At 38.2% G+C, this 17,724-nt stretch overlaps 1 long non-coding RNA gene across 1 annotated transcript in view; it reads left to right on the plus strand.

Annotated features, from left to right (window-relative positions):
* Positions 1-917: 917 nt before the first annotated feature.
* Positions 918-17,724, plus strand: part of LOC120092031 — a 19,220-nt gene continuing 2,413 nt past the window's right edge. The window contains exon 1 of the long non-coding RNA XR_005485886.1: positions 918-1,328. This is a non-coding gene — a long non-coding RNA (uncharacterized LOC120092031). The remainder of the gene's footprint in view (positions 1,329-17,724) is intronic.

Genomic DNA, 17,724 nt, shown 5'->3' on the forward strand with positions numbered 1-17,724 from the left:
AGAGTGGCTAGATCGCCGACTCAACAAGCCTACCATTTTGGGGATTAGTTTAATCGAAGAGCTGGGAACACAACTACACAAGATGAAATTCACTCCTTCCCCGAGACAAGGATAAGTAGATAAATTGCTCTCTTAAGGGCTGATTTTGGGTCTTGAACAATGTGGCACCACACCATCTCCTGACCTGAGAGAGGTTTAGTCATAGTTGGACTATGATCTATTGTTCATTTGAGAGATTCGTGGTACTTAAGAAGTTAGATGTAACTACTAGAAAAAAATGGTAATTTGGCCTAGTTGTACTTACGAGCAATTTGTGTAGGGTCATCGTACTGTTTATTGGTCATATCCAATAGACATAAAAATATATCTATATTGCGAAGAGTGCAGCTGTCGGTCTTTAGTAGAGTGCCCGACAGTTAACGAATGGTGAATAATTAATTAAACTCTGTTTAATTAAATTATTCATGTACCGTTGGAGCTTCAAGCTACAGTTTCATGAGGTCTTCTTTGTAGCTAAATAGAATTAGTTGAGAATCAGTTTTTGGATTAATTTGAATTGTTCAAATTAATAAAGCACTACAAGAAAAACCACATTTTTTGACGTTGAAGTTTTTATGGAAAAAAATGTCAAAAAATAAGTGATTTTAAAGAAAAAGCGTCAAGAATTTTTTAAAAAAGCGGAGGTTGTTGCATTTTTTTCAAAAAATACAATACTTGACGTTTTAAAAATGTCAAGTTCAATTAATGATTTCTTGACGTTTTAAAAACGTAAAAAATACTATAATATATAGGCCAACATTGCAATGCTGAAAAGTAGCGTTGCAATGCTATAGATTTTGACGGAAAAATAAAAACGTGTGCGCTTCACGTAAACAACGTCACAACGCTCTTAATGACATTGCAACGCTCTCAAAAGCATCTATCTTCATCTTCCTCTTCTTTTGCCCGAACTCTCATTCCTCCAAACTCACTTTCTCAATCACACTTCCAAAATCCCTCACCGGAACACTAGAGGAATTCAACCTATCTAAGAAGATCTGAGTTTCGTCCCAGTTCCATCCGACACCGTTGAGGTTCGTTTTAGATCCACGAGCTTCGAGCTTTGTTTAATTTCATGTTCATCTAAGTAGATATGAGTTGCTACAGATCGAGCTTCGATCCATGAGGTTCATTTCAGATCCACGAGGTTGTGCTTCGATCCATCAATTTTTTTGATTGTGAAGGTTAAGTTTCTTGAATGGTATTTGGCGATGGTCAAATGTCGTCCAGTTCTTACCAAGAGTGTCACTTCTGTGCTTATTTACACAGCTGTTGATTTGTTGTCTCAGGTGAATAGTTTTGGAACTTGCATCTTCTTGTTTTCAGTTTGAAATCTTTGTTATTAGGATTTGTTGATGTTTTGTTTATATTTAGCTAGTTTAGGAAGCAAATTTTCTTGGAAAAGTCGTTCTCTTTAATTAGCTACTGTAGGAAGCAAATTTGTTGATGTTTTGTTGATGTTTTGTTTCTATTTATCTAGTTTAGGAAGCAAATCTTTGTTCTCTTGATGGAGATGAAACATGTGAATATAGATTAGGAAGGAAAAGGGTCCTTTATTATATGAGATTGCGTATTGCATTTCTTCTTACCGCATAATTTTTCTTTTAAATTTGTACTTGATCACATTTTCTAGCATATCCAAACTTGATTTCTTCCGGTAGTTTTCTGCAGAATTTGATTAGTTCTATAGTTATTGTTCAATTGGGCCTTTGCAGAACAGTTTCCATCAAAAAGCTTAATTGGAAGCTGATTAGGCTGTGGATTCCAGTCAACTTAATCTTTATTGGTATGCTGGTGTCTGGCATGTATAGGTGCTTTTAGTGTCTAAGATTCTAAGTAGCTCTTTTGTTTGGCTCTTTTGGGGTCCCTTGAGAGAAATTTGGGGTTCTTGGTTTCAGTTTGAAGTACATAAATATTGCAATGGTGATAATTTTGAAGAATATGACTAACATAATGACTGCAATTGAAGAAATTTATATTTTCCGGAAACAGTAGAATAAAAAAGTCTGGACTGCTATGTTCTTAATGGTAAACATACTTTTACTTCTCAATTTACATGCAAAGATCATATCAAAGTTTGATCCCTTAATTATACCGTGATTATTCATTTAGAAATTCTTGAAATTTAACCAACGAGTTGGAGGAGTAGGAGTTGGGAGAGTGGAGTTCGTGGCCTCATGACCATAAAACATCAATCGTATTGTCCCAGATGACTATGATCTTCTCCTTTGCAATCACAAATTACTCAGAATTAACAATTAAGAACAATTCAAGAATCAGGGAGGCTGTATCCTTGAGGCTTGAAACTCTTCTGTCATTTACTTGATGGCAGCTCAATCGTGTAGATGAAGCTCCAAGAACTAAGTGATAGTTCAATTATGTAAGCGATAGAAAGCTTCAGATGATCATGTAGATGACAGTTGATTGGAGCTAAACGATCGTATAGATGATAGCTGAACAGCTAGACGATCGTATAGATGATTGGATGCGGAGTTAAACGATCATGTACACGATGCGATAGGAACCACACGATCGTGTAAACGATACTTAAGTAAATGCTAGACGATCATAGAGTTAGAAAGAAAAACACAAAATTTTAAGTGGTTCAGTCAAAGGCCTACGTCGATTGTGCAAATCGGGAGGGTTTCTTTTATTACTTCTTCTTCAAAGTTATTACAGAACGAATTCCTTGCTCTCTCTCGTTTTCTTACTACATTCTTCTCACATTCGATTTTCTTTATATACAAAGGCACAATGGTCAACGATGAAGCTCTGGTGGTAACAACAACATAACAAAAAGAAGTCGACAACGTTTCAACTGCTTGCAATCTTGTTTTCTTGTCTTCGGTTCTTTTTGTAACAATCTCAACCTTTGTAAGCATCCAGAGTACCTTTCCCTCTTTGTAAGCATCCAGATTATCCATGTAACTCGAACTCGAGAAGGTCCAAACATCGACCAAGCTTGCTTAATGGAACTGTTTTGGTTAGCATATCAGCTGCATTATCTGAGGTATGAATCTTCATTACCTCAACTTCCCCTTTCTCAATCTTCTATCTGATAAAATGATATTTGATGTCAATGTGCTTGGTTCTGCTGTGAAACTGTTGGTTTTTAGATAGTTAGATAGTGCTTTGGTTATCACAATATATTATGATCTTTGTATGTGTTATGCCGAAATCGTTTAGTAAATCTTTCAGCCACAAACCTTCTTTCACAGCCTCAGACAGTGCTATAAACCCAGCCTCTGTTGTGGAAAGGGCCATAACAGGCTGCAAACTAGCCTTCCAGCTTATCAAATTGTTTCCTCATAGGAAAACATAGTCTGATAAAGAGTGTCTTCTGTCTACATCCCCACATAATCTGCATCAACATAATCATACACTTCATCATTGGATGGCTCATTCTATCTATATAAGACACTTGCTTCCTTTGATGAACATAGATACCTCGGTATCCATTTGACTGCTTTCCAATGTCATTTACCAGGGTTGCCATGTACTTACTGACCATACTTGTTGCATAGGACGGATCTAGTCTGGTAGAAGTCATTAGGTACATCTGAGATTCCACTACTTGGGAATTGAGAACAACATTCATATGATTTATATGCTCTTCATCTAAACTTTTTGGACTATTTGCAGCTAAAAGCTTGAAATGAGGGGCAAGAGGAATGCCAACTGGTTTACCACCCTCTATTTTGAACCTCTACAATATTTTTGCATAGTATTCAGATTGACTCACTTGCAATCTGCCCTGTTTTCTGTCTCTTTCAATCTCAATGCCTAGGATCTTTCTTGATTCCCCTAGGTCTTTCATATCAAACTCTTTCTTTAGAAGCAATTTAACTTGCCTAAACTCTTCTTTGGAACTCCTGGAAAACAACATGTCTTCTATATAAAGAAGTAGATAAATTGATTCATTGAAGCTACTAGAGTTTGTATAAACACATCAATCATATGAGCTTCTCTTGAACCCCATTTTGGAGGTCACTTCATCAAACCTCTCATACCAATACCTTGGTGACTGCTTGAGGCTATATGTAGATTTATTTAGCAGACTCACCAAGTCTTCTTCTCCCCTTTTCGTATACCCTTGAGGTTGCTTTATGTAAATAGTCTCATTCAACATTCCATGTAAAAAAAACGTTGGGACTGGTGTCCTAATTCTCCCGGAGTCTCGTTGTTTTGTAAAGATACACATTGTTTAATGAATAAAATAAGTGCTATTTAATTCTGGCATTTACTTATATCCAATAAACAAAGCTCTGTGGTTATCTTATGTGAACTTAAGCATGTATATGTGATATACAAGTGGATCATGCCTTAAGTGATAACTTAAATAGGTCTGTAGTATAAGGATTAAGGTGGGATACCTGGTCCTGGTGACACTACGAATACGACCCACTTTGTAGAGGTTTGCAAGTATTGTAAACTACTATAGATGGTATATCTTGACCATTCATGTGGAAACGTATGAGCGGAGGTGTCCTATACAAAGAGTTTGCATAAGACCTGGACCATGAGATGACTAGACTCTATATATAACGTCGTTGATACTAGGACTTGCATCTCACCTAAACGACTATAGGTGACACGACCTCAATCTTGAGCGTTTTGGGAATTTCTTCCTTTGAAGGCGGTCCTTTGATTAGTATGGGTGGGAGTGGACAGATTGCCAACTCAACATGTCTACCTTTTTAGGGACTTGTTTGATATGGGAATTGAGAATTCAATACACAAGATAGAATTCACTCCTTTCACGAAGCAGGGACAGGTAGAAAGATTGCTCCCTTAAGGACTGATTCTGGGGCTTAAACATAGTGGCCAAATCTTCTCTTTGGACAAGAAAACTCAGTCAAAGTAGGACTATGACTGATTTTCATTAGAGCGATCAGTAGTACTTAAGGAGACATATATAACTATAGAGGCATAATGGTTATTGGCCCAGCTGTACTTACGAGCGATCTGTGAAGGGTTGTCACACTGCTAATTGGTTAAGATGGACATATAATATATCTGTAGTAAGAAGAGTTCGACTTTCGGTCTTTAGTGGAGTGCCTAGGAATTAACGGATGGTGGATCCCGTGACTAAAGAGTTTAGTCAGTTATTCACGTACCATTGAAGCTTCGAGCTACAGATCCATAAGGTCCCTTTGGTAGCTCAATGGATTTAGTTGAGGATCAATTATTGGTGTTGATTTGAAATGTTCAAATTGACCAAAGGTATTTTGATTATATATGATATAATTGGTAAAATGTATGAGATACATCTACTGGGGGATTGATGTAAATGAGATTTACATTAATAACCATGGAATAGAAAAAGAACTATGGTTTATATGTTTCATGAGATGAAATATGAAAACTATGATTATAAATATAGTATGATAAGTTAGTTATCATTTATATTTATAATAATATTAATTATTGAATAATTAATTCTTTTTCTTTAATAACCAATTGAGTGGGTGGTTATTGTTGATTCATGGTAACCGTGAGATAAAAGAAAATTGGTTTTCCTAATTTTAGTAAGTTTTCATAAAAAGTTTTTTGAGATTTCTCTCTCGCAAAAAGGATCTCACGGAGTTGTCAAGTAAATATAGATTTACTAAACGATAACTTGGGCTAGCTAAACGATCGTACATTATTTACCAAACGATCGCATAACTTTTATAGACGATCACTTGCCCAAAGTAAACGACCGTGTAGTGTTTGTAGGTAATAGATACTGAGCTAAATGAATTCATAGCCTTTGCTAGACGATCGCATAGCTTTAGCTAAACGATTGGGCATCGACCTATACGATAGGCTGTCTCTTATACACATCTAGATGTGTATAAGAGACAGGGAATAGATACTGAGCTAAATGAATTCATAGCCTTTGCTAGACGATCGCATAGCTTTAGCTAAACGATTGGGCATCGACCTATACGATAGGTCTCCGCCATCTCCCACTTGCCCTGTCGTGTACATGATCGGTGTTTCCTTCTTCGTCTGCCTCATTCCAAGTTCAACAGAGCCCACCCTCTGGATTCTCACACCAAGAATACCAAGGTAGCCTTCTTGGTCGTGTCATAATCAACTCCACACCGTCGAGGTTCTGTGGAGACCATTCGTGTTGCTGAGGAATTCGTGACCGAGGTGATTGTTGAGGACGAGCGCAAAGTGTTCGTGCTGTGTTGTGATCATGTAGATCGAGCATTCGAGTGGTCGTGCGCAAAGGAGCGTGGAGATGCATCTTCAAATGTTCGTAGAGTTTTCTCTTTGTTCATTTGAGTTTTCATGCTGTAATTTCTATATTAATTGTATAACCACATGTTTCTATTTGACTGTAATTTGTATTGTTCATTCATGATTGTAATTTGGAATGTTCTTATTTCCACTGCTCATGGAAATCTCGAGTCCGATTTTCTTCAATTGGAATCAGAGCCAGGTTCTCTGATATTCCAAATTATAACTCTTAATTCAACTCATTTTACAGTCACGGTGGGTTTCTGCATTTGTGGTAAATCGTTTTCTGCACCTGTGTTGAGTTGATGAATGTTTCGGGTTTAAATTGATTTTTGGTTAAAGCTTTCGATATCATAAAGTGTTAATTGTAAGAGCCCCTGTGTTTATGGGCGAAATTAACTTTGCAATCGGTCTATCATTAAAAGAGTTTGAGTTTGTCGAGTTGTTCGTACTGAAGCTTCGAAGCATGGAGATGTGGTTCTCAACGAAGAAGAAGACCAAACATTGGTCGTATCATGTAGCCTTAGGTAAACAATCGTTGCGATTTAAGTAAGCAATTGTTTAGATTTCTCTAGAAAATCGTGTAGTATATTCTAAATGATTGTTTAGCTAATGTTGCACGATGGAGTAAATCGTTTACTCTATTGCGTAGCGTTGGTTGCCCGATCGCGTAGGCATTGGAGGTAGACAATCGTAGTTGGAGCATGCGATGCTCGTCGTTTAGTAGAAAATGCACGCTAGATGATCGTGTAGTTAGCTAGCTTCATCGCTTAGTTACTACCTATACGATCATGTGTATGCGATACGGAGGTGCTAGCTAAGTGATTGCTTAGGCGATGGTGCTTCGCGGCATCGTATTTGTTTAGACGATTGTAGAAGGTGGGCATTGTGCGGAGCGCGCTAGGTGATCGTGTACTTCAGGCTTCATCGGTTAGTACGCGATCGTGTAGTAATAGCTAAACGATCGTTTAGATTTTTCTAGACGATCGTGTAGTAAATGCTAAACGATCGTTTAGCTCTAGGAGCGCTGGTAAGTGATAGAGTAAAGCGTTTGTTTTATCGTGTAGATGATCATGAGGTGCTTAGTACACGATGGTTGGAGAAGCGATGCTTTGTCCGAGCGGTTCAAGACCTGGTTCGCCTGTTTGAACCAGAAACTCCTTGTCTTTGTAATAGTTGGCTTTATTTTTGTGATTTTAAGGCAATTTTACCCGGTTCATCACATGTGATGTATGGTACTTATATACCAAAGTGTTTGTCATATAGTTAAAACCCACCTTAGGTCTGTCTCTTATACACATCTAGATGTGTATAAGAGACAGGTCTAAGGGTGAATGGAAGCATGTTTTGCTTGTTTCATTGCGGTTTTGTATAAGTGTTATATAGAAGAAGTAGCAATGAATGGACAATGCATTGAGCATGACACTTAGGTTTTTTATAAGCATTATGAATGCCTTGCATGTGTTAGCTTAGCATTGTAGTTGTTTCCGTTTATAAGTATTATAAAGGAAATTATACCTAAAATCAATAATTCAGAGTTACATGCGAACTTAGGGTGAACTCAAATTTTTTAAAAGGGTTTTAAAATTAAATTGAGATAGATCTAAGTTCAAGTGGTTCTAAGAAGTTTAGCAACCTAGATTAATCTTTAAAATCAGTTTAATAGGATTAAATTGGTTGGAATAAAAGATTAAATTTGTTCTAAACCTATCTATAAGGGACCTTTTGTCTAAGGCGAGTTCTGGCTAGGCTGGGGTTCTTAAGTTGATGGAACTGTAACACTCCTATCTGGGAACCTACCTGGAAAGGTGAATTAGATAGATTTTCAACAAACATGCGATGATTTGGTCAAAGATTTCGTTAATGAGTTTAATAGATGATGATCAAAAGTTGTTTCACTATTCAAGGTAAAAGTTACACTTGGGCAAACCTAAAAGTCACTTAGTTAAAATCCTTAGCCGTGTTTTTTTCTAAATAAGCTAAACCCTAGGTTATAAAATACTTAGTGGGAGGAAGAGGTGTATCAGATATGTCTATGATTCCACACACGTTTCTCCTTGTATGTTCACACCGTGAGATTCATGCTTGGCCTCATGGTGACCTAGGAGCATCCCCTTTTGGATGGTTTTTGTATGAGTCAATATCAAGGTGAACGAAGAGAGTGTTTATAGTAAGTGGGTGAAGGGTGTGTGTTAACATGTCCTATGGTCTCTGTCATTGGTTCACACCGTGAGATCATTCTGTACTTCCTTCTGTCGCCTTTGGTGTGTCCCCCTTCGGATGGATTTTGTGCAGTTAGTCAATATCAAGGTGAACTTCATAAATGGATAGTCACTTTAGGTTTTGCCCCAATCGGATTTTTCCCTTTGGATTGGCCTTTTGGGGCAGAACTGTAGGGCTTAAAATGGCGGGTCACACTTACGGGAGATTGTTAAGTAAATTAATGATCTCTTGGCCAAATCAATGATGGCTAGTCGTTATAGGAGTAAGAGTTGTTCTGGTATTAATGACTTGTTGAGAACTTCTCAATTTAGAGGAGGGATAACTAACCTCCCTTCGGCAACTTTTGTCCTAAACCTTTGAAGCGTCATTGCGAAACTATATGTCACACGAGGTTCATGTTAGTTTTGCTAAAACCTTATTGGATATTATTTTATTTTACAACGAGTATTTGCTTAAAACCTAACGTAGGTCAATGTGTTTTTCTTTTCAGCAACTCGTTAGTATTTCCGTTTAAAGCTTTTAAAAATGATCGATTACTTACAGTGGAAAGGCTCGTGTAAAACGAATTTCGTGGCAAACGACCTCGATCCCACTACTCTCAAAAAGAGGAGACAAGATAGTAAATATGATTTATTGGTCTTGGAAACGTGTCTGGCAGAGAATGATGATTCTGCCAGGATCCTCGATTCAGGTACTACCAATCATGTCAGTTTCTCTTACCAAGGATTCAGTTCCTGGCAAACGTTGCCATAGGGAGAGATAACTCTTCGAGTCGGTACTGGATAACTCTTTGAGGCAGGCTGAAGTTATTTGTTGACAAGAAGCATTATCTGTTACTGGATAATTTTTTTGTAGTTCTTCATATTAAGAGGAATTTAATCTCGGTTTCTTGTCTTATTGAACAAGGCTACATCGTCTCCTTTTCTGAGAATAAAGTGTTTATTTTCAAGAATGGAATGGAGATTGGTTATGGTTCAATGGAAAATAACATATATGTACTAAGGTCGTTAGTCATAAAAGCCTTGTTTAACACTGAAATGTTTAGTACAACAATAACAGCTAAAAGACCAAAGGTTTCTCCTAAGGAAAATACCCATCTTTGGCATATGAGGTTAGGTCATATCAACCTCAATAGGATTAAGAAGTTGGTGAAAAGTGGACTTCTAAAGTGTTTAGAAGAAAACTCCCTACCGGTATGTGAATCATGCCTCGAAGGCAAGATGACCAAACGACCTTTTACTGGAAAAGGTTATAGAGCCAAGGAAGTATTGGAGCTTGTACATTCAGACCTCTATGGTCCGATGAATGTTAGAGCTCGCGGTGGATATGAATATTTCATCTCTTTTATAGATGAGTATTCAAGGTTCGGGTATCTCTTCCTAATGCAACGAAAGTCTGAAGCCCTTGACAAGTTCAAGGAGTATAAGGATGAAGTTGAAAACTTGTTAGGTAAGAAGATAAAAATACTACGATCTGATCGTGGTGAAAAGTATATGAACCTCCAATTACAAAACTATACGATAGAGCATGGGATTGCGTCCCAACTCTCGACCCTTGGTACACCTCAACAGAATGGTGTATCAAAAAGGAGAAACAGAATCTTGTTAGACATGGTTCGGTCTATGATGAGTTATACTCATCTTCCAGACTCGTTTTGGGGTTATGCAGTGCAGACTGCATGTTATATATTGAACAACGTTCCCTCGAAAAGTGTTTCTGAAACACCTTTTGAGTTATAGAGACGTCGTAAAGGTAGTTTATGCCACATTAGGATTTAGGGCTTTCCGGCACATGTGCTAGTGACTAACGCAAAGAAGTTGGAACCGCGTTCGAATGTTTGCCTCTTTGTAGGCTACCCCAAGGAAATGAGAGGAGGATACTTCTATGATCTGAGTGAGAACAAAGTGTTTGTTTCCATAAATGCTATCTTCTTGGAAGAATATCACATGAGGGATCATAAGCCACGAAGTAAGCTCGTTTTACGTGAAATCTCTAGTGAGACTGAGATTGCTGAGGGTTCAACAAGAGTTGTTGAATAGGCCGACAGATCAACAAGATTTGTTGAGGTCGGGACGTCTAGTCAACCAGCTCAAGAGTTGAGACTGCCTTGACGTAGTGAAAGGGTTATGAACCCACCGAATCACTACATGGGTTTGACTGAAGTCCAAAATGTCATTACGAATGATGGGGTCGAAGATCCGTTGTCTTTTAAGAAAGCAATGGAAGATGTTGACAAAGATCAATGGATTAAAGCCATAAACCAAGAAATGGAGTCTATATACTTCAATAATGTCTGGGAGTTTGTTGATCCACCTTATGGGGTAAGAACTATTGAGTGTAAGTGGATCTGTAAGCGAAATAGAGGTGTAGATGGAAAGGTGCAAATCTTTAAGGCTAGACTCGTGGCAAAGGGTTATACCCAGGTTGAGGGGGTTAACTATGAGGAAACTTTCTCACCTGTTGTCATGCTTAAGTCTATCAGGATTCTCCTATCCATAGCCATGTTTTATGATTATGAAATATGAAAAATGGATGTCAATACTACCTTTCTTAATGGTAATCTTGAAGAGACCATCTATATGACTCAAAGAAGGGTTCATCGTTCCAGATCAATAGCAAAGAGTTTGCAAGCTTAATAGGTCCATTTATGGGCTAAAACAAGCATCTAGATCTTGGAACATCAAATTTGACACTGCTGGCAAGTCATTTGGCTTTGACCAGAACGTTGATGAGCCTTGTGTTTACAAGAAGATCATCAACAACTCAGTAGCTTTCCTGGTACTGTAGTAGATAATATCCTACTCATTGGGAATGATGTAGGGTATCTGACTGACAATAAGAAGTGGCTAGCTGCCCAGTTCCAAATGAAAGATTTAGGTAAGGCACAGTATGTTCTTGGGATCCAGATTATTCGGGATCGCAAGAACAAATTGTTAACCCTATCTCAGGCATTGTACATTGATCAAATGTTGATCATTTATAGGATGCAGGATTCCAAAAGGGGTTTGTTACCTTTCAGGCATGAAATCATTCTATCGAAGGATCAATGTTCTAAGACACCTCAAGAAGTTGAGGAGATGAGATGGATTCCCTATGTTTCTGCTGTAGGAAGCTTGATGTATGTAATGTTGTGTACTCGACCTAACATTTGCTATACAGTGGGGATTGTCAGTTGTTATTAGTCCAATCTAGGATTTGATCACTGGGAAGAGGTCAAGACGATCTTCAAGTATCTTCGGAGAACAAGAGACTACATGTTTGTGTATGGAGATAAGGATTTGATCCTTACAAAATACACAGACTCTGACTTTCAAACCGATAAAGATTCTCACAAATTGACATCGGGGTCAGTGTTTACTCTGAATGGAGGGGTTTTAGTCCGGTGAAGCATCAAGCAAGGATGCATCGCGGATTCCACTATGGAAGCCGAATACGTAGCGGCTTGTGATGTTGTTCCAAATATGGATTTGCCTATCACATTGTATTGTGATAACAGCGGGGCTATGGAAAATTTGAAGGAGCCTCGGAATGATCGTCAGGGTAAGCATATAAAATGGAAATATCACCTGATCAGGGAGATTGTGCATCGTGGTGATGTGATAGTCACGAAGATCGCATCGGAGCACAATGTTGTTGATCTATTTACAAAGGCCCTCATGGCTAAAGTATTCGAGGGTCACCTGGAGAGTCTGGGTCTGCGAGACATGCGACATCTTCTAATGCAAGTGGGAGATGATACTAGGGTATGCCCTAGTTTATTGTATATTGTACACATCAGTCTCCCGAGTCATTAGAACAAGTGGGAGATTGTTGGGATTAGTGTCCTCATTCTTCCGGAGTCTCGTTGTTTTGTAAAGATACATATTGATTAATGAATAAAATAAGTGTTATTTAATTCTAGCATTTATTCATATCCAATAAACAAAGCTCTTTGGTTATCTTATGTAAACTTAAGCATGTATATGTGATATACAAGTAGATGATGCCTTATGTGATAACCTAAATTGGTCTGTAGTATAAGGATTTAGTTGGGATATCTGATCCTAGTGACACTACGGATACGGCCCGCTTTGTAGAGGTTTGAAAGTGTTGTAAACTACTACAGATGGTAGATCTTGACCATTCATGTGGAGACGTGCGAGCGGGGGTGTCCTATACAAAGAGTTTGTATAAGACATGGACCACGAGATGACTAGACTCTGTATATAACGCCGTTGATACTAGAGACTTTCATCTCACCTAAACGACCATAGGTGATATGACCTCAATCCTGATGTTTGAGAACTCTTGCCTTTAAGGGCAGTCCTTTGATTAGTATAGGTGAGAGTGGCCAGATTGCCAACTCAACATGTTTATCTTTTTGGGGACTTGTCTAATCTGGAGACTGGGCACTCAATCTACAAGATGGAATTCACTTCTTTCCCGAAATAGGTAAATAGAGAGATTTCTCCCTTAAGGGTTGATTCCAGGGCTTGAACATAGTGGCCACAACTTCTCTTTGGAAGAGAAGACTCAGTCATGGTAGGACTATGACTTATGTTCATTAGAGGGATCAGTGGTACTTAAAAAGACAGATGTAACTACAGGGGCATAACGTTATTGGCCCAGCTATACTTATGGGCGATCTGTGAAGGGTTGTCGACTGCTGATTGGTTAAGATGGACACATAATATATCTGTGGTAAGAAGTGTTCAACTGTCGGTCTTTAGTGGAGTGTCTGGCATTTAACGGAGGGTAGATCCCATAGTTAAAGTGTTCAGTCAGTTATTCACGTACCGTTGGAGCTTCGAGCTACAAGTCCATAAGGTCCCTTTGGTAGCTTAATGGATTCAATTGAGGAGCAGTTCTTGGTGTTGATTTGAAATGTTCAAATTGACAAAAAGATATTTTGATATATGATATAATCGGTATAATGTATGAGACACATCTAGTGGAAAATTGATGTAATCGAGATTTACATTAAGTACCAGGGAACAGAAAAAGAACTATGGTTTATATGTTTCATAAGATGAAATATGAAAACTATAGGTTATAAATATAGTATGATAAGTTGGTTATCATTTATATTTATAATAATATTAATTAATAGAAATTAATTATTTTTCTTTATTAACCAATGGAGTGGGTGGTTATTGGTGATTCATGGTAACCATGAAATAAAAGGAAAATAGATTTCCTAATTTTAGTAAGTTTTCATAAAAGGTTTTTTTAGATTTCTCTCTCGCAAAAAGGATCTCACAGAGTTGTCAAGTAAATACAGATTTACTATATGACAGCTTGGGCGAGCTAAACGATCGTGCAGTGGCGAGCTAAATGATCATACAGTATTTACCAAACGATCGCATAGCTTTTTCTAGACGATCGCTTGCCCAAAGTAAACGATCGTGTAGTGTTTGTAGGCGACAGACGATGAGCTACACGATGAGCTAAACGATCGCATAGCTTTTGCTAGACGATTGCATAGCTTTAGCTAAACGATTGGGCATCGACCTATACGATAGGTCTCCGTCATCTCCCACTTGCCTAGTCGTGTACATGAACGGTGTTTCCTTCTTCGTCTGCTTCATTCCAAGTTCCAACAGAGCCCACCCTCTTGATTGTCACACTAAGAATACCAAGGTAGCCTTCTTGGTTGTGTCATACTCAACTCGACACCATCGAGGTTTTGTGGAGGCCATTCGTATTGCTGAGGAGTTCGTGACTGAGGCGATCGTTGAGGACGAGCGCAAAGTGTTCCTACTGTGTTGCGGTCGTGTAGATCGAACGTTCGAGGTTACTGTTGTTTGAACGGTCGTGCTCAAATAAGCGTGGAGATACATTTTCAAATGTTCGTAGATTTTTCTCTTTGTTCATTTGAGTTTTCCTACTGTAATTTCTATATAATTGTATAAACGTATGTTTTTGTTTGACTGTAATTTGTATTGTTCATTCATGATTGTAATTTGGAATGTTCTTATTTCCACTGCTCATGGAAATATCAAGTCCGATTTCCTCCAAAAAGGCTGTCTTCACATCCAATTGGTCTAATTCCAAGTCCTTTTGCACAACTAAGGAAAGGAGTAGCCTAATGGATGTATGCTTCACCACTGGAGAACAGACCTTAGTGTAATCTATACCTTCTTTTGTGTGAACCCTTTAGCAACTAACCTTACCTTGAACCTAGACTTTTGCACCCCTAGAATCTCTTCTTTAAATTTGTAAATCCACTTACATGAAATAGGTTTGTATCCCTTAGGCAAAGGTACTAGTCTTAAGATGTCATTTTAGTTGAGGGACTTCATTTCATCATTCATTGCCTCAATCCACTATCTAGCATCAGGGTTGTTTTTTGCTTCCTCAAAGCTAGTGGGTTCATTGTTGCTCAATGAAAATGTAGCACTTAGAACAACACTAGCAAAGTCAGACTCCTGATATCTAGCAGGTGGCACAAGAATTCTTTTAAGTCTGTCTCTTGCGAATGAATTATTCTGTAAGTCTCCATGTGTCTTTACTTGTTCACTGGTTTTAGCAGTATCATCACCTTCAAATTCTAGATTTTAAGAGGAAGTAGAAGCTCTATGATCATTTTGAGGCTCCACCTCAAACCTTGTGTTACTTGTCTTTGAAATAGATGTAGTTGGTTGTTCAGGCATCATAAACATCTCATTCTCTCTGAATACCACATCTCTACTATTCACACATCTCTTCTCAACAGGATGCCACAGCCTATAACCCTTCATTCCCAGTGTAAAGCCTAAAAACATGCATTTTACAGCCCTAGGTTTCAACTTCCATTGACTTTAATGCACATAGCCTACACATTCAAAAACTTTCAAGTGTTTCAGCTTAAGTGGTTGTCCTGCCCACCTCTCTTCAGGAGTTTTCAGCTATGGACTGATGTGGGGACCTATTAAGAGTGTATATTGTGTAGGAAACAACTTCAGCCCAATACTTTTCAGGCAATAGTGTATTGGACAGCTGACATCTAACTCTTTCCAGCACTATTCTATTCAATCTTTCAGCTACTCCATTTTGTTGAGATGTGTACCTCATTGTTCTATGCCTGACTATGCCATTCTCCCTACAAAACAAGTTGAATTCCTTTCCACAAAACTCTAAACTATTATCAGTTCTCAAATGTTTAATATGTTTAGAGGTGTGCTTTTCAATTAAGGTCTTCCATTCTTTAAATCTACTTAACATTTCATCTTTGGATTTTGGAAAGTAAACCCAACTCTTCCTTGAGTAATCATCTACAAAGGAAAGAAAGTACCTTGCTCCACTTAGAGATGGAGAGTGAGCTGAACCCCATAAGTGCACATATTCAAGGATCTCTTTAGAAGTGTGTTGTCCTTTGCGGAAACCTTGCCTTGTCGCTTTGCCTAATATTCAGTGTTCACAGAATTTTAAGTTGACTCCAACACCCCTTGGAAGAATCCCCTATTTTGAGAGTATTTGCAGCCCCCTCACACTGATATGAGAAAGCCTTTTGTGTCATAACTCATCTTCTGTGGGTTCTTCATCAGTTGCCATCAAGGCCGAATGTGCCATTTGAACATCTTTGATGACATACAAGCCGTTCATCTTGGTTGTCACCAATACTACTTTAGAGTCTTTAATTATTTCAAAGGTGCCTCTAACACCTCTATACTCACGGAAAATGACATCAAACATCGCCAAAGATAGGAGATTTCTCTTCAATATAGGAACATACCTCACATTTCTAATCAATTTCACTGAACCATCTTGCATTCAAGGATAAAGACCCTATTCTAACAGCTCTGTAGGTGTTGTTGTTGCCCATGTAGATCAGCCCTCCATCCCACTTCTTGTAGGTGTAAAACCATCCTTTAGATGGTGTCATATGAACTTATCAGTCAGAATCTATCACCCAATCCTGAGTCTCCATAGTATTCTACTCTCCACCTTTTTCAATTGTGGCCAATGCATCTGAATACACAAGGGAATTCCCCCCCCCCCCACCGCAACCTCAGTCTGTTTTCCTCCCTTATTTTATTTGTTCAGTTTCCTTTTCAAGGCATAGCAGTCCTTCTTCATGTGTCCCATTTTGTAGCAAAAATGGTATTTAATCTTGGACTTATCACCACCATTTTGTTTCCCCTTCCCGTTGTTCTTTATTTTCCCCTTTGAAAACAAGCTTTCACCTCTTTATTGATCGTTCTTGCTCATTTGTAATTCTAATTCTATGACTCTTACTGCTGATATGATTGCTTCTATTGTTATTCTTTCTCTACCATACTTCATGGTTGTCTTGACATGTTTGAATGATTCTGATAGAGGGTTTAGTAATATGAAAGCCTCATTCTCTTCCCAATATTGTCTCTTATTGATTTGAACTCTGAAGAAAATCTCTTGAACTTATTCAAATTATTTGTGAGGGACTTTGCAGCATCCATCTTATAAGTGAAAAAACTTTCCCTCAAGAAAGCTTTGTTAGGCAAGTCTTTGTTGAGATAAATCTCATTCAGTTTGTTCCAGAGGGCATAGGCAGTAGGCTAGTCAACGATCTGCTTCAAAACACTATCTGTGACATTCAAGACAATGGTTCCATAATCATTACCTCAATTGTCTCTTTCTCTGCTTCGGTGAGTGTTTCAGGGTACTTTGCAGGGTCTGTAATGGCCAATAGTGCCTTCTGTTGTCCCAAGACTGCCTTAATCTTTGCTTTCTATAGTTCAAAGTCTGTCTTACCATCAAACTTCTCAATTTCATATCTGGTGGTTGCCGTTCCTGATATTCAATATTGACTTATTTGATTCGAAGTATGCAAGAATTCAAATCTTCAATCTGTCTTGAATTGTTCGTCGAGCTCTGATAACACTTGTTGTCCCAGATGACTATGATCTTCTCATTTGCAATCACAAATTACTCAGAATTAATGGTTAAGAACAATTCAAGAATTAGAGGAGGTTGTTTTCTTAAGGCTTGAAACTCTTCTTTCGTTTACCTGATGGCAGCTCAATCGTGTAGACGAAGCTCCAAGACCTAAACAATAGTTCAATTATGTAAATGATAGAATGGAGCGCTAGACGATCGTGTAGACGATAGTTGATTGGAGCTAAACGATCGTATAGACGATTGGATGCGGAGCTAACGATCGTGTACACGATGCGATAGGAACTACACGATCATGTAAACGATACTTTAGTAAATGCTAGACGATCGTTGAGTAAGAAAGAAAGAACACAAGTAGTTTAAGTAGTTTGTCTAAAAACCTACATCCACTATGCA

Source organism: Benincasa hispida, chromosome 11 (genome assembly GCF_009727055.1).
Source record: "Benincasa hispida cultivar B227 chromosome 11, ASM972705v1, whole genome shotgun sequence".
NCBI lineage: Eukaryota > Viridiplantae > Streptophyta > Magnoliopsida > Cucurbitales > Cucurbitaceae > Benincasa > Benincasa hispida.